At 34.7% G+C, this 5607-nt stretch overlaps 1 pseudogene; it reads right to left on the reverse strand.

Moving 5' to 3' along the window:
* Nucleotides 1-2834: 2834 nt before the first annotated feature.
* LOC119540130 lies at nt 2835-4703 on the reverse strand (annotated as a pseudogene).
* Between the last annotated feature and the right edge of the window lie 904 nt (nt 4704-5607).

Here is a 5607-nt window from a genome sequence, read left to right on the forward strand (position 1 = left end):
AACAACCTAATCCAAAGGTTCCAACTTATTCAACACTAATACGTCTGCCCCCACAAGACTGCATTAAAGAATAAGGCTTTTTCTGGGGGACATAATATATACAAACTGGTACACGGCGGGATGGAGAACTCTTCTCCTCTAAATACTCTGGATTCCAGGAATCTTCCATTATGGGATTCTACTACATTCTCTCATTCATCTGGCAGATGGAGAAAGAGAAAGTGTGGATCATGGGTGGGAGGTCTTTATAGGCCAGGACTGGAATTGACCACGTTCCATTACTCTGACACAGTGACATGGCCACATCTACAAAGAAGGCTGGGAAATTTTGCCTATTTTTTTGGCCAGGAGAGAAAGGAACTGGGTTTTGATCTACACATAGCAGTTTTTTGACTAAGACTTCTGTTTAAAATATACTTATTTGGTTAGACTACATATGGATATCAGCGGGAGAAAAAAGTTGTTTCTATGTGCTTGGAAGAAACACAGACTTTATCCTAGCTGACTGCCTCTGCATTGATTCTTTCATAAGACTCTAGGTCCAATTCTGACAATAGCTGCATTTTCGTGATGAGGAAAATGAATTTGTGGGCGAAGCTGTCCTATTTTAGAAAGAAACAAAAGCAACTTCTGCATAGTGGTTACCATGCATAGATTTTGTTTGTTGGACATTAATTGCACAGTGGCAAAAACATAGAAGAATGCGTTGCTGTGTTTGTTTTTTATAATGAATTTAGACCACATTTGCAGAGTGAAGCCATATGCTATCTATTTTTGTCTCTACTACGGAATGAATAAGCTTGTGATAGTGTTTCCTGAGCTAATGAGGCAAACATTCTCTTAGATTCAGCCAGAGAAGTAATCCCTCAAGTTTAAGTGTTTCACATTCATTGTTGCTATTTTTTAAAAAGGATTTTCTGTAGCATTATATTCTCCAAGGGATTATTGTTTGTTGTGTATATGAAAGCTGTCGATTTCTGTATTTCATATATAATTTTATGACGCTGAATTTGAATATTGTTGGTGTTATAATTGATTCTCTAGGGTTTTCCGGTATACCTTCTTATCATCTACAAATAGAGATGGTTGCATTTCTTTATTTCCAATCACTATGCTTCTAAGTGATACCTCTTTCCTATATATATATATGTATATACTGTTAAATAATAATGGGATAGTAGACAAACTCTTTGTGTTCCTGATTTTAGAGGAAGTAACTCTACTGTTTCCCGACTATGTAAGATGCTGGCTTTAGGACTAAGATATATCTGGATATCTGTCTGTCTCTGACTTTTGTCTCTGATCTGGATAGATCTATATTGTCTACCTATCTATATCTATCTATCTATCTATCTATCTATCTATCTATCACCTACCTATCTATCACCTACCTATCTATACCTTAGTATATATCTATCAATTCCTGTTTTTTCAAGTACTTTTCTCATGAATGGGGATTGAATTTGTCAAGGCTTTTCTCAGCATCTATGGAGAGAGCTATATATTTCTTCTTAAATCTATTAATATGGTGATGTATATTGGATTTCCTAGTAATGAACAAACATTCCATTACTGGAAAAAATCTTACTTGGTTATGGTGAATTATTCTTTTGAGGTAGTACTGGATTCTTTGGTAGATTGAGTTATGTACCCCAGAAAAAGCGTGTTGTTAATCTTAATCCCTTTTCTTTGAGTGTGAACCCATTGTAAATAGGACCTCTTGAAGTTGTTATTTTTAGTCAAGGTGTGGCCAACTGAATCAAGGTGGGTCTTAATCCTATTACTGGAGTCCTTAATCCTATTACACAGTGAGGAGCCAGGAGCCAGAAGCCAGAAGTCAGTGGAAACCTGAAAAAGAAAGGAGAGGGCATCATCATGTGGTGGGAAAGCCAAGGAACCTAAGGATTGCCTGCAGCCAGAACCCTATTACCCTGGAAGAAAGCAAGCTTTTTAGCCTCTGAAACTATGAGCAAATAAATTCTTGTTGTTTAAGCCACCATATTTGTGGTATTTGTTATGGCAGCTGGGAAGCTAAGACAGATTCTGTTTGCTAATATTTTACTTAGTATTTTTATATCAGTATTCATAAGTAATGTTGATAATTTCTCTTTTGTACCATCTTTATTATATTTAGATATCTATGTTATAATTGCTTCCCCATAAAATGAATTTAAAAGTTCCTTTTCATTTTCTATTCTGTGAAAAAAATTTTGTAGCCTTGGATCTTTGAATGTTTGGCCAAATTCCCAATGAAATAATCTACACCGGTACTTTATTGTGGGGAAATTCCTTGATTGTTTTTTCTGTTTGCCTCTGTGGAAATTGGATGAACTTTCTATCTTTGATGGGGTCCATTTTGGAAGACTGTTTTTTCTTAGACTATTATCTACTTAATAGAGCTTTGTGAATTTATTTGCATAAAAGTCTACAAAGTGGTATCTTATGATTTTAAAATCTCTGTTGTTTCAATGGTTAATACTTCTTTGTAATTTGTTATTTTGTATGTTTGTATTTTCTCCCTTTTGTTTTCCTTGATTAGGTAAGCAAGTGCTTTGTCTATTTTGTTCATTTTTTTAAAAAAAGTTAATATTAGATTTATTATTTTATTATTCTCTCTCTTTAATTTCTGCTTTCATGTCTATTGTTTCCTTTCATGTGATTTTTCTTCTTTTTTTTTTTTTGTAAAAAATTCCTTTTTATTATTTGCTTGGCCTCTATGCCAGATAAATGATATCATGAAAATGTATGACAGTTCTGTGATAGGGCAAATTTATTTTAGTTAAAGCTTTTATATTTAGGATTAAATTAAAACTGTATGTCAAGAATAAAAGATACTACCTTAAGTTCCTCAATGCAGTATTGACTTTACATATTTATTGCTACTTGCCAATGTATTTTGTTTCTTTTGCACATTAGAGATTTTTGATTTGCATTTAGATTTACTTCCATTAGGCTTACTTGCACTAGGTTTACTTGCACTGGGTTTAGTTATATTAGGTTTACTTATATTAGATTTTGTGGGATTTTTAGCAGTTATATTTTTATTCCTTGGAGGTGAGAGCTGAAGGGTAGAAGTACTTGCACTAATGGATGATGTAATTGAAGATCCTGATTGAAGAGGTCCAACTGAAGCTTGAATAGTAACTTTTGTTCTTGGTGGCAATCCTTCTAGTTGTTTAGGTTTTATAAATGTTCGATGATGCTGAGTCTTATGATCTATTTTCTCCTTGCATGTCAAAAATTGCAGTCTGCCTTTTGTACCATGATGTACTCCTTTTTTCTGATTCTTCATGTAATGATACATATAGGGTGTTGGAATTTTAATAACTTTGAGGCAAAATGGACATAGCAGGTTCTTAGTGTTTTCATGGGATGTTCTAAAATGTGTTTCTACGTCAGAAAATGATGATGATCTATAATTATAAACCTGGCAAATATATGGCATTTCACCGGGTTTATTATTGTCCTTCATATGTTGTAAAAGAACATGTTCTGTTTCAAACGATAATTCACAAATTTTACAAATAGTAGAAAATTCATGGTGTGTGTGTGTACTTCCAGTGTGACATTGCAGTTGAATGGTGTGGGAAACTGACGATAGCAGTGCTGGCAGGTGGTGTGGTTTTCCCAGCTCTCACTGCTCTACTTCTCAAGTTCCAAATGGTGTTTCATGTGGTTCATAAACCTAATATTATTTTTAAGAATTTTCAAGCAACTGAAGCATTTAAAGGTTGTGTGAGTCTTCTGTTCTTCCTGGACATCTTCATGTTTTCTATAATAAAAGTCGTTAACTAACGTGGTTAATTTTCCTTTCTCTGAATCAATAGTCTTATTTTCATTTGTTGTACTTGAAAATCCTGCTTTAGCCAGTCCAAAAAAGTTATTTTTCATGTCTGGACAACAATACTTCATGTGGTTTCTCAAAGGATCCAAAAGATTGAAATACATATTGCACTTTGGACAAGCTTTTGGAAAAGGTGTACCATTTTTATATTGATTTGATGAGGTATTTGTACCTTTTGATGGAATAACCTGGGTAGATGTCACTGAAGGAGATTTAACTGAAGGGAACGCAGCTGAGGAATTTGTTCCAGTAATACCTTCACTGGGCTTAGGCTTTTTTGGATTAGCACTATTTACTTCAGATGTGGAAGGACGTTTTGATACAAACAAACTTTTATTCATACCTGCTATAGAAAGTGCTGGTCCCCCTTGTGACAATCCTATGTCCTGGGTGAAGTCAAATAGTAACGCTGAAGAATTATTAGATACAACTCGTGATGAGTTCGTTATAGAACCAGGTTTAGACAAAGGCTGAACAATGACAGAACTGTCTGAAGATCTAGATTCAGGATGAAAATTCTGGTGAGGCAGCCACTGGATTTGATGTTGGGTTTGCAGCACCAATACCTTGGTTGAGTGCGCCATTCTTTATTCCCCTTGAATATGAGGTGGGGTTAACTCTGTTTAAAATATTTGAAATTGCTGGTTTTGAGCTTGTTATCTCTCCCACAAAGATTGGCTCATCGTCATCATCCTCAACTTCTTTTACTTTCTTCTGCCATGGTCCCAACTCTTCTTCTTCACATTCCATAAAGAGTTCTGCCATTTTTGAATTATTTTTTGGTTGAAAAGGCTTGTCGCCCATCAAGTTGCAGAGTTGGCTTTCTGTTAAATGTCACCATGTGACTCCAGACAAGGCAGCTAGTTATGCCTCGGTTTTCATTCCGTGAGCAGAGCGGATGGGCCTGACTGAGGCCCTGAGGAGGAGGAGGAAAAGGAGGAGGAAAAGGAGGAGCACCAAAACACTACACAGCAGTGGCAGCAGCGGCTCCCATTGTGGAGCAGGCAGCTGAGCCATGGGAAGGCTCGTGATTTCTTTTGGTTTACTTTGTGGTTGTTGCTTTTAATTTTTTGACTTGGGAATTTAGTTCATTTATTTTCATCCTTTTGCTTGTGTTGAGCAAAGTATTCTTGTAAAATTCTGTAATTTTAATCTCTATTTCCTCTTTTAACCAAAAGTTGTTTAATAGAAATTAAAAATAAATCCAGGAGGCATACTTTTCAACAATTTTTTATTCATTTTTAATTTTTGGTCTGATTTCAGGTTTTTCAAAATATTTATACTTTCTGGAATTACTGGTGTTTTTTTTTTGATGTAATATCTGACAATTTTTTTGAACGCTTTATGTGCACTTGAGATAAAGTTGTATTCTCTGTTTTCAGAGTTTAAAGTTCACTATATATGTATACAATCTGCATTATTGGTTATGTTTAGTTTTCCATGTCCTTATTTATTTTTGTCTACTTGGTTTGTCTTGTACTGAGAATGATGGTATTAAAGCCCACTAATATTCATGTGTTTCTGTACATCTCTATTCACATCTCCTGTAGCATCTCCTTTACAAAAGAGGTTGCTTTATAAAAGTATTGCTGTATTAATATATTCATATCCATAAATGTTTTAGCTCTATAATGAATTGTGACTTTTAGCAGTAAAAATTGTCCTTAATGATAATGTTTAAAGCTTTCTGGTTGAATTCTACTTTATCTAATATTAGGTATACAGCCCTTGCTTTCTTATTCTTTTTGCTTTCCTGGTATACT

This window comes from Choloepus didactylus, chromosome 7, assembly GCF_015220235.1.
Source record: "Choloepus didactylus isolate mChoDid1 chromosome 7, mChoDid1.pri, whole genome shotgun sequence".
Taxonomy (NCBI): Eukaryota; Metazoa; Chordata; class Mammalia; order Pilosa; family Megalonychidae; genus Choloepus; species Choloepus didactylus.